This window comes from Rhipicephalus microplus, chromosome 7, assembly GCF_043290135.1.
Source record: "Rhipicephalus microplus isolate Deutch F79 chromosome 7, USDA_Rmic, whole genome shotgun sequence".
Lineage (NCBI taxonomy): Eukaryota > Metazoa > Arthropoda > Arachnida > Ixodida > Ixodidae > Rhipicephalus > Rhipicephalus microplus.
Genome location: NC_134706.1, coordinates 41,020,524 through 41,040,720, shown reverse-complemented (window position 1 = coordinate 41,040,720; position 20,197 = coordinate 41,020,524). Strand labels below are relative to the sequence as shown.

At 48.8% G+C, this 20,197-nt stretch overlaps 1 pseudogene; it reads left to right on the top strand.

Annotated features, from left to right (window-relative positions):
• LOC142767753 (glutamate receptor ionotropic, NMDA 2B-like) overlaps positions 1–20,197 on the top strand; it is a 145,671-nt pseudogene that overhangs the window by 54,163 nt on the left and 71,311 nt on the right.

The window sequence follows — 20,197 nt, the reverse complement described above, 5'->3', positions numbered from 1 at the left end:
AAACGCGCTCCATAATGGGTGGTTGCGTCGGCCGGACAACTATACGCCGTCAAATACCTTTCGGCGAAAAAATAGTAATACATGCGTTCAAACCGCTGAATAACAGCGTAATGTAGCCACTCACTCAGCGTGTATATTGTTCAACGTACAGTACTCACGGATTGAAACGCAAAGCTTTAGGGCTAAGTATTTCACCTGCTTTCCTTCCCAGAGTCGTCAGTTTCTGTCACCGAGGACACTTTCTTACATCTTACTCAGTGTTGGATAGAGCGGCCACGTTCTCCATTCACGGGACGTGGTTTTTCACGGGCAGTCGATTGCATCAGTCGGCGCACTGAACGTTTTTCACGCCGGGCTTCAGACCGCAAGCCCATACCTCAAGGCAGAACAGACAAGTTACGGGCACTTTCTGGGAATTGCCGCTTGCACTCCGGTGCCCGATGCTCGCATTCCAGTTTGGTGCTCAGACAAAAAAAAAGTGTCTAGCAATACGTATGCATAAAAATGGTAACAAGAATAGACCTGAACCACACGTCCGCTGTGCTGTGATTTATGAATGCTGGTACGCTTATGAAAAGTGTACGAAAATGCGGCGATACACTGTATACGTGCCTGCACGAACACGCCACTGGTATATGGTAGATAAACGTAATTTTCGGGTAGATATGAAAATGCAACAACTGCTATAAATAAATCGCTGCGAAGACTGGCGCAGCAATTGAAGAGGGCGGAGCGCTGCGGCTGCAGTACTGGCGATCGATATTTGGGTCACAGAACTGTAGTACTGCAGACGTGATATCACCGCGAGGGTACAACGTGTGATAAGGGATACGAAATGATGCAGCGCAAGTACTGCGTGGAAGAAACCGCGCGTTATACTTTCGCTGGTGCAAGCATACGTGTGCCACGATAAGTGCTGGACTGATTTATGTGGTTCCCGACACCACTTTTCATACTCGCCGATCTCTAACTTTGGCGGGTGTATCAATTATGCGCGGAAATACCTTCAGTAACTTCCAAAAAGTGTTCGAAAATCTAGCGACACTTTCTTGCTATTTCTTCGGCTACGTGAAGGACGTTGCTCGATCAAAAGAACATTAATGCCATTGTTCTGGTGCCTCGGAGTTAGTGGTTAGAAAGTGACGCTTGTTAGAGCGAATTAACCACGATTTATTTCATTATTTACTCTACATGATTTGTTTGCCGCATGTGCATTTGCAGTTTTGATCACAAAACCCGAGTTTTGGCGGTAACGCGTTACATGTAACGTCGTTACCGGTAACGCATTACTTTTTTTGGTACCTTAGTAAGGTACTTGCTACAGTTCTAGAACTGCAGCGGGTTACAAGTTTTGACTAACATGCGGTGTTACGTTACTGGTTACGTTTCATCTTCTAGGCAGAATTTTCTGAGGCCCCTAAATGGATTGTTTGCCGCAGCGTCGGACAGCTGTCCGCTTAAAGGCTTTGACTAGAAAAGTGAGGGAGGAATCGTTTTTAAGTGCGAAGCATTTCTTAGCGAACTTCGGTGACTTTGAGTGTATCTATCTATCTATCTATCTATCTATCTATCTATCTATCTATCTATCTATCTATCTATCTATCTATCTATCTATCTATCTATCTATCTATCTATCTATCTATCTATCTATCTATCTATCTATCTATCTATCTATCTATCTATCTATCTATCTATCTATCTATCAAGAAAAGTTGAAGCACTGATCTTTTTTTCCGTGCCTAAGCCATAAAACCTCTCCTCAGTGCACCGTAAGTATAGGCCTTTTCTGTGTAAGTCGTCCGCGCATACGCGCCGGCATCAATGAGACACTCGCCATAAGTTTTGGTGGCCTAAACGAGACGACAGGAGTGGACCAAAGGACATCTGGTGTCGCAACCGTGCACCCCCTCACCCCTTCCAGTAAAAAAAAAAGCGCCATTGCAGGTTCCCGCGACTGGCGTGTGATGGGCAAAATCAGTGCCCAAAGACTATTAGTACCGATTTCGACGATCTGCACTGTAGGTATCGTAAAAAAATTTACGATAACGGGAAAAAGCCGACTACTGTAAATTTCTTGAGAGTTCAGTGTTAGTTTCCTTTCTGCCAGCGTAGACTATTGAGTGTGATATTGTGTTTATTGTCCCATTGAGAAAAAATGCTCCTTCATGTGCCACAGAGTCACAAGCCATCACACATAGCAAGCAACTTTACGCCACTATAACATTACTAAGGTTTGGTACAGTTGTAAAAACATTACTCGTTAGATGAGCATAATAAATATATAATTCTTTTTAGGGGGTTAGAAGTTTTACTTCAAACGTATATTTGACACATAAAAAATGCTGATTGCGAGTACCTGCAACAACGACACATTGGTTAAAGTTTATGATTGTGCAGTAACGGCAGAAGTATGCGTTACTTTTCTTTCGGTAAGGGTAACGGTAACGCGTTACCTTTTTTTTGTAGGTAACGCGTCGCTTTTTTGTTGGAGTAACGAGTAACATATTTAGTTGGTTCTTTCTGGTAACGGGTACTACACTGCAAAAACCACATATATGTTCAAGAATTTTCGAACGAAAATTTTTTTTTTCCTATTTTTTTACTGTATTTTCATAAATGTGCAGTGCGAACGTGATCAGATTAATTTATTATTTGAACTACCGAAAATTCAACAAATGGTGATGATCATTATGGCGATGATAATGATGACGCTTGCAAGCATATTTTTCTTTGTGAGACATGCTTGCAGTTGTTCAACTTGTTTCGCTAGTTGAGATCTGGTAGCGTACATGTCTGCTTTATTCGGTCGCCTTTTGAAAGTGAATATTGGTCATTGTGCACTTGAACGAAATCAAGCATCATTCAAATGTTCCTGTCTTTGATGCACTAAGAGAACCTGAGCCTTAACTGGGAAAGAGACATACATATGTTTACGTAGACACTTATAAATTTCGGTGCTGAATAGCACATGCAGGTTGTTTTTAGTGTTACTATTGTCACGATGAACCACGAGTGAGGTGGGGAGTAATAAACCACCGAATAGCTAGCTCTAGGACGATGCGTCAGTATGGCTGGCTCTCGAGCGGAAAAGAAGCATGCGATCTTCTTTTTTTTTCCTCCAGATTGAGAGCCGCTCTTGCAGTCAACCCACTACGTGTGAGTGGCGCTATAGTCGTTGACAAGCTCAGAATAAGAAAGCGACCTTAGGCCTGTCTGTGAGTGTTACGCCGTTCAACTAGTAAGGCCCTTTGCTATGAGATCATGGCAAAGATGTACCTATAAAAATTCAACTCTTGTTCACACGTACACAGCATCATTCTCGTCCATCGTCGTTCGATGCAGTTGAAAGTTTGGAATTGTGCCGCCTTTGACGGGCACCAACGAGCCAGCGGCTCGGTGTGTTTTGCAATGCTTCATTGCGTTACGGTGTTTCTGCAGCGTGATGTAGGAACAGGGAGGAAACACTAAAAATGAGAGATATGGGGCCTCGTGGGTGGACACTATATTCATTCTTAGACTGTCACCGACTTAAAGTGTTTCAAGGTTGCGTTATCTTCTACAGTGACTGGTCAGCCAGTCATAGTCAGTATATCTTCGCTTCGCTGTCATTTCACATTGTTTGTGCACTTCCTAAAACGGCCATCCAATTTTTCTTGCGTGTCATCTTTGGTTAGAAGGTCCGGAATGTTTGTTCAAGGCGTCATGAGGCATTATAAAAAAGAAATCATGAGACGAAAAAATATCTTCAGAGCTGTTCTTGGCCAGGATTCTTCGATGTCATCTAGCAATGAATTGCGTTTGGGAATGCACTCCAGTACTGGAATCTCTCATTCAATTAGGAACGCAACCTGCCCTGTCTAATACATTTTTACGAGTTTATAGCAGCTCAGATGTATAGCTCGAGTAGCACTTCAATGGCGCACTCTATACTCTAATAATGATCACGGTGTTGCTTTAGTACCAACTACATATTTGCTTGTGTTTTGCTTGGTTTTTGACAACAGCTACATTTCGATTAGCCTCTCCCGGAGGCTCTGTAAAAGCTTCATTGTTACTTTGTTCTTGTTTTTATCCCGGCATATCGTGCTTCGCAAAGAGCTACGTGAAGTAGTTTATTTTGTAACTAAAACTTGACACAGATGAGCCCCAAATCTCTGTCAGGCTGTTGATTAGTAAAAACCGATGGTAAGGTGGTTCTACGGCATTGCGACTCCTACAGCGACTCCTCGGGGACTTCCAGCTGCAAGTGCGGGATCAGCAGCTGCCGTTCGGGGCCACGCCAAGGCACCAGGGGATACATGCAAGGGCGTCATCAACATAAACCCTGCTGAAAGCCCGGAGAAGATAAAGTCAGAACTGCATTGGCCTCGAGGTACTATTCTCGCGGTCCGAAAACTCGGACATTCCGCGACGGCAGTGGTGACTTTCTAGGGCACTAAGTTACCCCGCTTCCTCTTCTACCACTGCGTGGCGACGTATATCCGCGCCTACAAGAAAACGGTCCCTGTTTGCACCAAGTGCGGTACCATCGGTCATCGACCACCTCAGTGTCCTCACCTCGCTCCAACCCAGTGTGCCAAATGTGGAACCCCCGCACCTGCAGGTCTCAATACCCACGACTGCCACCCCAAGTGCCTCCATTGCCACGGCGCCCATGAGACTGGGACCAGTGGCTGCACGTCAAAATATCGAAAATATCAGAAACGCAAGCAGCCCTCAACATCTCCTCGAGGGACCACCTCATGTTCGTCACAGCCAGACAGCGGCACCAACCTGCATAATTCGGCTCCACCACTCCACGCCGACACTCAGGCATTCCTACCGCTCGAAGCACCAGCGGCGGTACCTCAGGTGAGCAGTTGGGCAAGGCATGCTGCTTCTAAGCCTCTCTCACCCCCTTCTGTCGATCCTCCTTCTCCCGAACTTGCGGCCCTTCGCACACAAGTTGCGGCACTTCAAAAGCAAAATTCTCTTTTAACTAAACAACTCGAACATTTAAATAAGCGACTTCAACCCCAACAACAGTGTACTGCAAGGCCATCCGATATTGCATCCTCTGTCCAGGCGGCTACGCCAGCTACGTCCAAGCTTAGTCCTCGCGCTAAGTCCACTTCCATTAAGCCGATGGTTCAAGCAGCCATGTGTACTCCAGCACTCGGAACCGGTGCCGCATCTACTCCAGAAGCTCTTGAGGCTCCTGGGGCACCTCAGGTTCTCTTGCCCGCTAACCAAACTCTCCCTAGCGAAGAGCGCGCCCCGCGCATAGAGGAACGCCTCACGCGCGTCGAAGCTTCGAATAATCACCTCCTCACCAGCTTCTCGGTCCAACGCATGGTAGTAGAGGTTACCCAGGCTATTAAAGCCTGGGCAGTCACCCAGTTTCAACCCAAGGCATCGCGTTCCCGCTCCTGCTCGGTGAGCAGTGAGGGTACAGCTCCACGGTGTCGTCGTAAGGTGGCTACCACCACCCCGCCGTCGGGCAATCCAGCCTCCATGCCCCTCCCTGCCTCTGAGGATTCCGAACGGGACATGGAGGACCAAATATAAAACCTACGAGAGCCACGATGGCTACCAATCGTACGTCCCGTTCAAACGCGTCTAAATTCGAGACCATACAGTGGAACCCTGGTGGCTTCGGGAACAGGCGAAAGCGTTCACATCTTTCCCTTTTCTTCAGCTCACTTGGCTCTCAGCCGGCCGTATTGGCGCTCCAAGAATCTTGCCCGGCTCCATCCCTTTCTGGATACTGCTCCTATGTAGGCAGCACCACCACATGCCTCCTCGTGCATAAAGCTTACACGGCGATACAGATTGACCTCGATCTGGATCTTACGACTACTGCATGATATCAGTGCTGTCTCAGCGGAGGGGCCAACCATCAATACATATCTTAAACGTGTACTGTCCCCCTCGCCTTGCGAGGGCTTCATTTGCGCATCTCTTCCATCGGGCGCTGCGTATAGCGGCCCGACAACCACTGGTGATTGTCGGGGACTTTAATGACCCCAGCCCTCACTGGGGTTACCACTACGAGAAGGCCCGGGGCAGAGAGCTCAAGGAGCTCATTTCCTCGCTGAGCCTGACGCTTCTTACCGATCCGGCACAACCCACACGTTCCGGCAACTCGGTCACGCGAGACACATGCCCCGACCTCTCCCTCACCTGTCACATCCGCGATGCTACATGGGAAAATTTAGGCGAAACCCTAGGCAGCGATCACTTTTTACTCCGAATTTCGTTCACACCACGGCAGAAAATGCGCCAACACTGTAGCCAAGCCCGTCTCACTGATTGGACTCAGTTCAGAATGCAACCATTCCCCACCGTCCTCTCCTCGACCGAATATGCAGCGTGGGCATCATACGCCCTCCATATGAAACAAGCGAACACTCGCACCCTTTGAACCTCTAATATGACTCTTGCAATCGATCCACACCTCCTACATCTTTGGCACGCTCGCCGCGGGCTCGTAAGGCGCTGTAAACGCAACAAACTTAATCGGAAACTTCGCGCTCGCATTGAGGCGCTCACTGCAGAGGCGGCCGCATACTCTGCACGACTTTCCGATGCTAAATGGGCAGACACCTGTTTGAAGGCTGCAAACCAGATGAGCTCTAAGAGTGCGTGGCGACTCTTTAGAAGCCTTCTCGATCCCTACACCACCAGGGGAGAAACGCAACGCCAGCTCCACCGTGCTCTGCATGCCTTCCAGGGCACTACGGATGAACTCGCGCGAGAATTTTGTGACCGCTACATCTGCCGCACAATTGATCCCGCAGGCACAGCATATACGTATTCCGGCGCCCCTAACACCGACCTCGACGCCCCATACACGCTTTCCGATTTACAATTTGCACTAACGAAAATGCGACGGGGCACGGCCCCTGGACGCGACGGAATCACAGTATCGCTCCTGATAAATCTTCCCGACCAAGCACACCTCTCGCTACTCCACCTTATAAATTCGATATGGGCCGGCTCTCCGCTTCCAACGGAATGGACCACATCGGTCGTGACATTCATTCCCAAATCGGCAAAGTCCGTTAGTATTGAGACACTGAGACCCATCTCACTTACGTCTTACGCAGGCAAACTCATGGAAACCATGGTTCGCGAACGCCTTTCCGCCTACTTGGAGGTCAGGAGGACCTTTGCCGACACGATGTTTGGCTTTCGCCCGCATCTGTCGGCGCAGGACGTCCTGCTCCAGCTTCAAGACGATATCATAGAGCCGACTACTCTGCGCCATAACGATAAAGCCGTGCTCGCTCTCGATCTCCGCGGGGCGTTCGACAACGTCAAACACAGCACTATACTCACTAACTTGCCTACTACAAACTGCGGGCAGAAGACTTTCAACTAGATTCGCGCCTTTCTATCACATCGCACCGCCTTCATTCGCCTTAATTCTACCGAACACGGCCGGTACTTATTAGGCACGCGGGGTACACCTCAAGGGGCAGTCCTGTCTCCTCTGCTTTTTAACCTGGCGATGATGAACCTCCCTCTCTTCTAAGCGAGGTCGAGGGGATACAACACGCACTATATGCGGACGATATCACAATCTGGACCAACACCGGCTCCTTAGCGCAAATCAAAGAACGCTTGCAAAAGGCTGCCCTTCTGGTGGACACCTACGCTGGTTCATGCGGCCTGGAGTGCTCTCCAGCTAAATCGGCTCTTCTTTCAGTCTCTCCGCTACCGCCGCCTCAAATTCTTCTTCCGTCCGGGCCCGTCCTGTCAGTGCAATATATTCGGGTTGTTGGCCTTCACCTCACATCGTCCTTGGATCCAAAGGGCACAATAGCAGGCCTCAGACGCACCAGCAAACAGGTGAGCCGCATGATACGGCGAGTTTCCACCAAACGCGGTGGCCTCCGCAGGTCTCAGTCCCTCCGATTGGCCCACGCGTTTGTGACCAGTCGCGTCCTCTACGCCTTGCCTTACCTTCGCCTGCGTCGTCGACACGAGCACCAGCTGGACGTCCTTCTTCGTTCAGTATACAAACGCGCTCTGGACCTACCTATTGCAACTTCCAACAGCCGATTCGCGGCTCTGGGGGTACACAACACTTTTGCCGAGATGCGCGAACCTCATCGCGTTAACCAAATCAATCGACTGTCGCAGACACCTTCAGGGCGCCGTCTTCTACACAGACTTGGCCTTAACCCGATATCTGACCAAGACCCTCTGCAGCCGGTACCAGAGCTCTGGCGTCAAAAGCTATGGGTGGAACCTCTACCCCGTAATATGAACCCCGACCTCCATTCTGGCCGTAGACTAGCACGCGCCGCGGCCCTTCATACGCGACACTCCGATCGTCCTGGTGTTTTCTACGTGGACGTTTTGGGTCTCTCCCCTTCGGGTCACTTCACGGCTGCCGTGATTACAGAGGGCAAACACGTCGATGGCCTCTCCTTTCGAGCAGACACAGTAACGCACGCTGAAGAGGTTGCCGTAGCTCTGGCCGCCTCTCACCCTGCCTCACGCACCATCCTGACGGACTCGCGCTCGGCCTGGTCTCAGTACCTTCAGCGTTCCATTGCCCCGCTGGCGGCTAGCCTACTACAGGCAGCCTCTTGGCGCTTTAACCCTCATCCCATTCGTATAGTCTGGACCCCAGGCCACTCGGGCCTGCCCGGCAACGAGGCGGCAAATGCCGCTGCCCGCGCTTCTCCTTTCCGGGCTGTTGCCCTTCCATGTCCCGAGACGGAATCTGGCAATACCAACCTGACGCGCTTTCGCGAAATTTTGGCTTATTACCGGGCTTCGCGCCGGCGCTACCCGGACCCCGCACGCGGTTTGGAGAAAACGGACGAACGACTGCTACGCCGCCTGCAGACGAACACCTTTTTCAGTCCGGCGGTCATCAGACACTTTTTGCCGGAAATCAATGGCACCTGCTCGACCTGTCATCTCCTCGCCGACACGTATCACGTCGTAGCATCGTGCCCAGTTAATTCCGTCCCTTTCTCACCCCCTTTTCCTATCCCAACTAGAGAGGCTTGGGAGGAGCACCTGCTCGGCTGCTCTACCTTGGCTGCACAACGCTCCTTGGTGGAGCGCGCACAGGCAGCTTCCAGCTCCACTGGCATCCCGGAATAAGGTGTCGCCACTCTAGCACGCCGATGGGCCACGTCGGCACTCTCTAGTAGACTTTTTCTGAAATAAATGTTTTTTACCACCGCCTACCACCACCACCGTCATTCCGTCCGCACTTCCGGCCGTTCGTTCGTTTTTGCTTCCATTCATCCGTCCGTCCGTCCATGCGGCAGTTCATTCGTGCATCCGTTCATGCGTCCACCCGTCCGCCCTCTCGTGCTTCCATTTGTGCCCCCATCTGTGCGTCCGTCCCTCCGTTCCTGCGTTCGTCCATGCGCCCGTTCCTTCGTCCACTCGTGCGTCCATCTGTGCGTCCATCGGTGTGTCCGTCCGTCCACGTGTCCATCCATTTGTCTATCCGTGCGTCCATCCGTTCGTGCTTGCGTCCGTCCATACATCCATCTGTCCGTCCGTCCGTGTGTCAAACATACAGACAGACAGACAGACAGACAGACAGACAGACAGACAGACAGGCAGACAGACAGACAGACAGACAGACAGACAGACAGAGGACGGATGGATGCGGCCAGCGGATGATTCACTGTTTGCCGATAAAATGTATGTACGCGCAAGGCGGCGGCTGCTCGCGCTCGAAGACAGAACCCCGATGTGCGAGCGCGCGATGCAGAAGCGTGCCCTGAAGTTGTGTGGCGGCGCCGACAAAGTCCCCCCGTACGAGAACGGGAGATCGAAGCGGCACGGCAGTAGCGTGCGGAGCCAGCTTCGCTTTACGCACCATAATTCACCCCGTGGATATGTTGTCATTTTTCTTCTACTTTGTTTTCGAATGTTTAGGCTTCTTTTATTCGGAAAAAACATAAATTTCTCTCTCAAACAAACCAATACCATTCCTCAACTACTCACATCCTCTAACAGCTGTCAATTTTATTCTGTTTTGGTTTTTATTTCTATGAATGCCTCTTTATGTAAGCCATTTTGTATATATGCTGATATGTATGTATCTGTATCATTTATTTTTGTTGTGACATTAATTGCACGCCATTCTTGTACATATGCATCAAACGGTATTTTTTGTGCCTTTCTGTTCATCTGTACGGGAGAGGGAAGTTGATGAAGTGAATTACGCTTTAATTTCGGCAAACATCCTTCATTTATTATTCAATAACTTTATTTTTATTTTTATTAATTATTAATAATTTACGATTATATAAATATTATTACTATTCCCTATCATTTTTTTCTTTTACCTCCGCGTTTATGATGTTCTTAAGAACACTCACCTCGCAGTGCTCTTCTCGCGGCTTTCTTCCTCTGTCGTGCTGCGCTAATGGTGATCGCGTGCTCATGACCATATCTGGCTCTTCAATCGCAACAGCGTTGAATATTTGAGCACACTTAGGAATTGGGTAAAAATGAGAAATGCTTTCAGGTTGCCATCATGAAGACTCCACGAACTCAAAATAAGAGCAAGACGACTGAAAATGGAAAAGTCCGACGACCGAGAAAACGCATAGCTGAAGTGAGAAATGAGGCAGAGTTAGGTATAGCTGGGTCCTGAGAGCCGATTCGTGAGTCGGGGCAAGGAAGGAGCACTCAATCGGGAAGCCAGTTGAGGAAGCGACGAATGCCTTAGGGAGGAGCAGGGGTGAGCCCTAGCGGTAAAGGCCGGCAGCGCCTACAGCAAGACGCTGCGCGTGCTCCGATTGCCATCATAAAACTCGGCGCCGTCTCTCTTTTTCTTCCTCTCCGACTCTCTCCCTCTCTATATGCCTCCCGCTCGATCTGGCTGCGACAGGAGCAACCTCTTTCTCACTTTCGCATCGCTTGAGTCATCTCTTCTTTGAGAGAGCGCCGTCTTCGTTGTAGCCGTGTAGCGTTTGTGCAGACGCCAGCCCCTCCTCCCCCTCCCCCACACACCACAAGACCTACATCTCCCTCTCTGCCTTCATTCTTACTCTCTCCTTCTTTCTATATCCCTATTCTCCCAATTTCCGTCGCCATCAGCGCTCCAGGGTGCCAGGCAATGAGCGGATGCTCGCTTTATGACCGCGACTGTTTGATGATATTTGGTCGCCACGTTTGTAGGTGGTTGCATTTCACGATGGGGCTATTCTTTTTGTTCGGTTATAGGTCGAAAGGCTGTAACGGCGGCTTTTGCTTCCTCATACTTGAGAATGGGGAGAGAAGGGTGAGAAATATGGTGGCATTTATGGAAGACTGGCATTCCCGAGTCCTGCCTTGGCCTCCGTTCCGGAAGAAGATGGATGACTCGGGGTAGGGGTGGGGAGAGAACACCCTTAGAAACTAATTCTCCTTTGTGTTTACGGAACGGCCGTGCATACTCGACCCAAGAGGGGCCGTTGCCACTCTCACCCTAGGCACTGACAGCTTATTGGATATATTCGCTTCACAGGTCAACACACACACAAAAGAAAAGCCTTAAAAATGAAAAAGAAAACCGTCCTCTGTTTCAGCACGTATTAATGGATGACACCAACCGCATTTGTACTTTCTGGTACTGAAACAAAGAAGAAGGAAAATATAACGAGTGAATAAAAATAAATATTATCAACACAGAGTAAGGGCTGCCTTCTTTTGACAGTGATCGCTTAGTGATTTTCCGGGAAGATGAGATAGCACAGAGTCAATGGCTAACGAATGCGAGGGGAAAGTGAGTTACGAAAATCATGAAAGGAAATATTGAAAGCTCATAAAATTCGGCGTGCTCGTAATCTAATTTGACGTTTATGGTACATGAAAGGAACGAGCCAAAGAGAGAGAGAGGTGGGCGCAGATTAATTTCCACCTTTCCCCTGAATGTTTTTTTTGTATATGTGCACATGCTGTAAACGTCAAAATGAACTAGAGGAAGGGCAGAATGAATTTCAGAGTAGATGAATACTGATTTCTAATGCCACGCGAGCATGGGCGCTACTGTTTGAGAAATATGAGGAACCATTATGTCTAACTAGCGGGTATTGATGGAAGACGCATAATTGGCGAATCGAACGATCCACTTTGGCAAATTATGCAGATAGCCTGCAACAACATACTACTTGAACGTCTCACTTTTTCTTCCTCTCATTTGTCTGGTGTATTTGGGAGTTTGTTGCGTACGTGACACGGTTTAACGAGCGGATGCTTCGTTAATGGAGCGCTGTATTCCGAAACACACGCTAAAACTCAAGTCGAGGGTAGAAATACTCAGCGAATAGGATTCCAGCGTAGATTCATTAGAAGAAAGAAGGGGCTACTTGCAATTTGTGGTGGTGGTGTTGTTCGGCGTGCAACCGTTATCGTGCCGCAATTGGGGCAGTTCTTTTATTGCAGCGTAATAAAGGGCGTCGGATCGAGTGTCTGGTACGCCTCTATTTAAAACATATAAAGCTAGTACAGCAGAGAGGAGCGATTACAAGTAATATGCAGGGGCGGGTTTTCTTTTAGCAATTTTTCTTCTTCAAAAGCGGAGTAACACAGCGTGTTCAAGACGACATGAATGATCCTAACAGGATCGTTTATTGAGCGCTCGAAGGGCGACCAGAGTTTGAAAAGTTGCGTTAACTAGTGCTACATATCACGGTGGGTAAGGGCGGAAAAGTGCCTAATGACCCGTGCATGATGATTTCGTTTTCGGCAGCTGGATATCAGACGACATTTCCTTAACGACGTTTCGTTATTCTTACTATTTTCCTATTTGAGCGGATAACAGTGGTATTTGTTTCGAGACGGTATGTTTTTGCCATACATTTAGTGACTGTTCTACGTTGCTTACTGCGACCTGCCTTTACTCGCGCATATAAAGACTGTGTGCCACAAAGCGAGTAACAAAACAGCCCTCATCAGCCGCCTAATTACTCAAACATGCTACTATTATGGAAGCAGCGCACACTATGGGGGAGGGACAAAGTAGACAGCAGCATGCGTTCTTCGCCGCCATGTGTGATATTAACGTGGTCACACGGAATGCGTCGTGGCCACGTTGTCCCGTGGTCACATACAAAGTCACGTGACACCCGTCACGTGACCCCGTATGTGACCTAGAGACAACGTGGCCAGGCGTGACCATAGTAAAACGCGCATACGACCTCGTATGTTACCTTAGAACAACGTGGCGAGGCGTCAACATGGTGCAACGTCACAGGTGTTTTGTCACCGGGGTCACGTGACACTTGGCACGTGGCTTGTTGCTTCCAGATGGCCAGATAGGGACGCTTCCTGACCACTTGGGAAAACCCTGTGAACAGGTAACTCTTGCATCAGGAGCGAGCATGACGATGCTACGGTCGCACGACACTGGAAGGTGGCTATGTGAGAGTTAAAATGAGCTACTCAAGAGACTAGACCACACGAGTGTGTAAGTGCATACTGCTCATCACCAAAGGTGAATAAGCTCGTGATGATGTAATGGTCGCTCCTGAAAGCAGTACGAATTTGTTACAGTCTCATAACGAGAACGTGTGGTCGCATAACAGCTGTTCCACTGGGTACACAGACCCATGGCTTTGGCGCAAGGCAGGAGATTCAACTACTTTGGAGCCTCTTGAGGGAATCGTGTGACGGCGACATCAAGGAATAAGTAGCAACTACGTTATTTTTGCATGAAAGTGAAATGCGACTTTGTGAAGTAAGCATGTGACAACAAGGACAAGCAAACAAGACCAACATTTCGTAGCCAGTTAAAAGTTGTCGCTGTCTGAAATGCAAGGGGGTGGGGGCACCTTAAACGAACCGTAGAATGGGGAGGTGACTTTGTATTCGAGCAGAACATAGGCATGTTTCACAACACGAGGCTTTGTTAACGCGTAATTGGTCACGTCTGTAGCTCGGGTTCCTTCGTTATAGCGGGATAAGGTGTCATCTTTTTTTGTAATTAGTATCATAATGAGAGCGTGAAATCCGCATAACCAACGTGCTACCCTTACTCGTTAGAAATGCAAATTGCCTGTCTGTGTCGCAGTGCCCTGGACGCGGAGGTGTACGAGACGGCGGGATGCGTGCTGCCGCCCTGCGGGCGGCGGCGCTCTTCACCGTGCTGTCGTCTGCGCTGCTTTTGCAGACGACGCTGCTGCTACCGGCCGCGACGCAGGCATCGGCGAGTTTTGTGCAGCAGGCAAGTTTTTTGGGGTGAAGTTATTACACCTATGGGTCGTACATCCATGTCGTCGTAGTCGTAGTAGTAGCCGGTTGCATTGCATTGCATGTCGATAAAAATGGTGTCACTGCATATGCACGGAGCGAATGACCATGAGTGGGGGGAAGCTTACGTTGGTCCACCCGTGCTTCCGTGCTTCAGTGCGTCCGTCCACGTGTCTGTCCGGCCGTGCTTCAGCTTCGCCCCACTCGTCATCATTCACCTAGTGGATATGCTGTAATTTCTTTTTTACCGATTGGAAATACTGAACTGCTCGGCGCAATATATCTATCTATCTATTTACCTATCTAGCAATCTAGCCACTAAAGTGTGTGCGCCTTCATAGTCACTTCCTCAACTTGGCGTGAACCAAAATTAGTATGAGAGGTAAGATGGTTTGACGAACATGACGCGCTAGTCAGCGCATGAACATTATCACAATCCTGTCGGGTACGTCCTCAAACACTTTCCGCCAGGCAGTGGCACATACCCGCAGTTGGGTATACGCTACTGGTGTACATGCGGCTACGTGCCACAGGTGAACAACGCAGTATCTACGCAGGAACAGCGAGAACACACATGGGTAATATCAACGTGAAAGCGTTTAGAAAAAGCTGACATCTGCAGCCTCGACCTGATGGATGCAATGAATAAATGTAAGGGTCCCAGCGGGAATCAAACCCCAGCATTCTGTATGGCAAACCGAGTATTCTACCATGAAGCCACGCCAGGTCTCGGAATAACTACTTTTCAAATAAACCCTGATGTTAAGCAACGTGAATTGTGGATGCAATGCTGGCTATTTAATTTTATAAACATTACATATGTAACCTTATGATACTGTCCTCACGTCAATTATAGTTAGCTGCCATCCACTCAACTTGATTTATGTAGCAGTGTGCAGGGCTACCATCCTCGCGAGCACGAGTGCTTCATATCAGCTTATCGCTTCTGGTGTTGCTACTACTCATATTTATGTTGGAATCCGTGCGCAATTGCAAAGAACTGCTCTTATAAACATCTTCTACTGTTCAACATATGTCTGTGGGTGCAACATTCGTACACATATTTCGCGTCATTTATTAACGTGTCCTTCAAGAAAAAAATTACATGGTCACGTTCCCTCCGCATGCTTCCCATAACGTCAATTCCCAAGGTGCGTGGGAACTGGCTATTTTTTTTTACTTTGATTTTAAAGTTTGCCGCTCAGCATTGGAAATCCAGCACCACCGCAGTGGACTTTATCACGACAAGTCAACACAGCGCATTGAGTTTAAGAAATTTTCGTCCTGCGTGCAGCATAAATCGCAGAAATTGTTGTCAGGACCCCTCGACTCTAATTCTCACGTGAGTATTTACGTCAACAACGTGCGCCTGACATAAACCAGTTTGTCGCTAAAATGTCTCGAGTTACAGTCTTCCCGTGTGTCTGTGAAGCGCCAAGAGAGCGCGCTTTTCCGACACAGCAAAGCAACAACTGAGACGCTCCTTTAACATGTCACTGCTAGGTCACCCTTTTGATGCCGACACTGAAGTTGTTGTTTTAATGTAGTGGCTATAAATATATACTCAGTGACTTGCCGACCACCACGGCACTCTTTTTAGGGCTCTCAACACCCATATATAATAGCGAGACAATTATATGAACACTCTCGGCTGGATTTTGCCGCCGGCGTCGGCGTCGCTCACCGTATGTGTATATGTGTCTCTATTTATGAAACTCCAGTTCGCGGAATCGAACTTGCCGTCACCGAAACGTGAGTGCGAGCCGTTAGCCACTGAGTTACGGAAGAGCACGCCCCTGACCGTTCAAATGGCAAGCTATTTGTATCTACCACTTACCTCTGGGGCCGGGTATCTAGGGGTGAGGGGGCAGCTATCGTGTTTTCAGCATTACCAGCAAGATGGCGCAATGAGCGCACATCATCACATAGTCACGACGCGGCGGCGCGCGCTCATCTCCCACGCTTACTTTGCCCCGCGTAGAGAATAAGGACATGAACGCTTGAGCGCACCCTTGTCTTGCAGTGGGGAGGATCGTACATTTCCGCTAGCATTTGGGTTTCGCCGGAACGATTGTGTTGTAGCTACCGGGCGCACAAAGGTCACTGCAATCGTTGCACAGTGTCCGTTGGCGAAAAGAGCGCGCTTTTCAGACACAGCAAAGCAACAACTGAGACGCTTATTAGCATTCATCTGTACGTGTGAGTACGTTTCGCGCGTTATTTGTGCGTGAGAATCGTGGGGCATGTTTCAATCTACTTGCTATTCTGCGCGTGACCTTCCAATACGTTGATATCGCGTTTATTGCTTCACCTTTGCGGCAAAGCTGTGACTTCTTTTACTTAAAGCTATGATCTGAACATATTTCAGAATTGTGTCAGTAATCCTTTAAATAACGAACGAAAAGAAAGAAACATGCCCCTGCATGTGGCACGTCGAAACAACCTTGGGGTCCAGATAACTGTAACTCCCCATATCCTTCCAGTATCGTACTTGCTATAACACACTCTCCTATCGCGTTTTTATGCTGTATGCCTGCACCTGATTGGCACTGATCTTGACACCACAAATGGGGCAATAGTCACAGTTCACACATGATAGACTGTATTCTCGCGGCCTATCTCTACGACTACGGCTATTCCCTGGCCTTTCGCAAGAAGAAGGAACAGTGTTGTGTCATCTGCGTATGGGCGCAGCCTTCACCATGGCATACTTTTTTTATAGTCAAGATGGCCGACAACACCGAGGGCAAGGAGTGTGCCATCGATGAAATTATTGAACGCATTTTGGGTTATGGCCCGTCATACGCGAAGGAGTGGCTTAACATCAGCGCAGTTCTACATTAAGGGAACGGAAGCGATTTCACTGTCGAGATGGGATGGAGTCCACGAGGCTTCTTCCATAAGGCAATGAAAGCGCTGTTACATTTTTCATTGTGATAGCAATTATATGGACACTCTCGGCTGGATTTTGCCGCCTGCGTTGGCGTCGGCGTCATGCACCGTATACGTATCTCTATATGAAAACACAAGAAAGAAAAAAAAAATCCAGGAAAAACATTAGAGCGCGTGGAATTGAACGTGGGACCTCTGCATAGTAAAAGCGAGGCGTCAACCACTGAACCACCCGGAGCACAAACTTCGCTGTTCAAACGGAGAGCTACTTATATCTACCACTTACTGCTGCTCACGAGCATCTCAAGGGAGGGGGGGGGGGGTTGTCTTTTCAGCATTACAAGCATGATGGCGCAATGAGCGCGCGTCGCCACATCGCGCGGCGGCGCCCGCTCTAATCTCCTACGCGTACTTTGCCAGGCCTAGAGAAGGGGAGCGACGTTCCCTCACGCGCCCTTATCTCGCGGCGGAGAAGAGGGGAAGGTCGTACGCCTTGGCTGGCCTCGGGCTTTACCTGGAACGAATCTGCTGTAGTTGCCAGGTGCACAAAGGTCACTGCAAACATTGCAGTGTTCCTTTGCGAAAAGTGCGCGCTTTTCAGGCACAGCGAAGTAACAAATGAGACGCTTATTACCGTGCATCCGTACCTGTGAGTACGTTTTGTGCGTCATTTGTGCGTGAAGACCGCGGGGCATGTTTTCATCTGCTTTCCATTCTGCGCATGACCTTTCAACTTGTTGCTATTGCGTTCATTGCTTTGCCTTTCCGGCAAAGCTGTGACTTTTTTTTTCTCAGACACCGGTCTGATTCGTTGTTTGGGATGTCAAACGTGAAACTGTCACGTCGGCTCAAACAGCGACGTTTCTCTCCTCCTCTGTAAGTTTCTTTCCCACTTCCCCGCGTAGGGCATCCCACGGGGCTGAGCCCCTGAATAACCTCTCTGCTTTTATTATAATCTTATTAACTTTCTCTTAATGAATACGCATCAAATCACGCGCAAACGCATTCGCTAGGTAATTCACTGTGCAGTCCTGTTCTCCGGAGACACTTAAAAAAAAGCGATGTGCATGCCGCACCAGGCTGGCATTTATATCGGCTTTGTCTCGATTTCTCAGTTACTACTCGTGTACTCGTGTCGCTTCCCGACTCGCTTTCTCGGTGCACCTCGTTATCTGCCTTTATCGATTATTGCGCTCGCTCTGTTTAGTGAGTGTTTTCTTTTTAACAGAGAAGCAGCGCACTGCCGGATAACACATCGTGCTATGCGTCCCATGAGCAAACACTCGCTTCGAAATGGTTTGGCACTAATGAAAAAATACGGCCTTCCTATGTTGTACCGCGCTGTTTTGTAGGACTCCGCTCCTCTAAATTTTTTAGATGCGGAGCATCTTATACTCGCGCCTTGTAGTGCGCCGTCCGCGCCGTCCGCACCGCTTCTCGAACATTCGACAGCTGACGCGCGCGCATGCGCCGTCGCGCCGTCGCCCACTCTTCCACCATCTGTGCATCCCTTCCTCCTCTACACACCGCGCGCGCTTCACTCCTCCACCATCTGTGCACCCTTCCTCCTCTACACACCGCGTTCGACATCTACAATTCTCCTGATTCTCCAGTGGACGCGCATGTGTCGTCGCGCTTCGAGAACATTCAACAGCTGACAGTGCATGCGCCGTCGTGCTGTATATATACTCAAGGTCGGCGCTCGCTCGCTCAGTTGCCGCTCGTCGGTTGGTTTGTACGGCGCGTCGACGTCCAAGGTCGCGGTGAAATGAATTCCAACGAATCCACAAACACAATGATCGACGTCCCTTCGACCAGCGCCGCCCTTTCGCATACGTGTGTACGTGTTCACTCATTTAACACCCCCTCCTACAACCACGTTAACCAATTTAGCCATCGACCCAAGTAAGTCGCAATTTAACACCCCATTTCACAACCACGTTAACCAATGTAGCCATCGACCCAAGTAAGTCGCACTTTAACACCCCGTTAACCAATTATATGGTCCGCATCCTCCTCAGTGTTCCCCCGAGGGAAGCTGCGGGCAATTTTTCATCTCCTTTCCACCTTCCGGCATAAATTAGCGAGGCGCAGTACGTGATCTGTCTCAGGGGCCACGAACGTGCAAACTGGCCAAGCGCTCCACCAAAGACAGCATCAGGAGCTGTGTTCATACGGCATCCTGAATGGCCTCTGCACTCGTCGCGGCACACGAAGACGTTATTATAAATTATGGGAAATCCACTTTGCGAGTTCTTGGTGGTGTAAGCAAGTCTCATGACCTTAAGTCTTTAGCATTCTTTCACATCATATTCCACAGTTTCACTCAAAGCTAAAGTTTAAGAAAAAGCGCTGGCTTGAACAGTCGAAAGATACATTATCAGCGGGCAGTCGCTGACGGCAATGCTTCTAGATGTTGTCTTCTCTTCTTCACGACAGTAACTTGAACAAAGCTAAAAAAACCTGTCCGAAACGTTGGCCCCCCCGACAACCGCTTCTTTGAATATTGTTTAGTTTTACTTGCTGTAAAGGAGCGTGGTGAACTGGCCTTGTATAGTTAGGACTGACTCATTATGCTGCAGCGCAATAAGAACTGTTAAACATTAGATAGATAGATAGATAGATAGATAGATAGATAGATAGATAGATAGATAGATAGAACTGAGACAAACGAAAGATGAGAATAGGAGGTGTCATATTGGAATAAACCTCCAAGTTCCCGTTGCTGTAAGAAAGGGAATACTAAATAGCAAGGTAAGAACGAGGGGCAAGAAAGAAGAAAATAAATTCTCAATGACGTAACAAAAGAAGTAGTCGTAACAAGGTGCATCAAGTACATTAGCTAAATGCAGCGAAAGCGGTGGTGATAAACACTCATCCAGCGACGATACGGTTGCACATCGAGCGTGTATAAGCGTGAGTGTGGACACAGGCGGTGTCGCTATCGTTTTCCCCTGTGCTATTTGCGCACATCACCAAGAAGGGCGGGTAACAGGAGAAAAAGAAACAAAAAAATAACAGAAAGAGAGATACTGTCTTGAATATTCCGCCAGCCTTGCTAAGTGACCAGACGTCGGACGGAGGCATTTACCTTCTTTTCCCCATG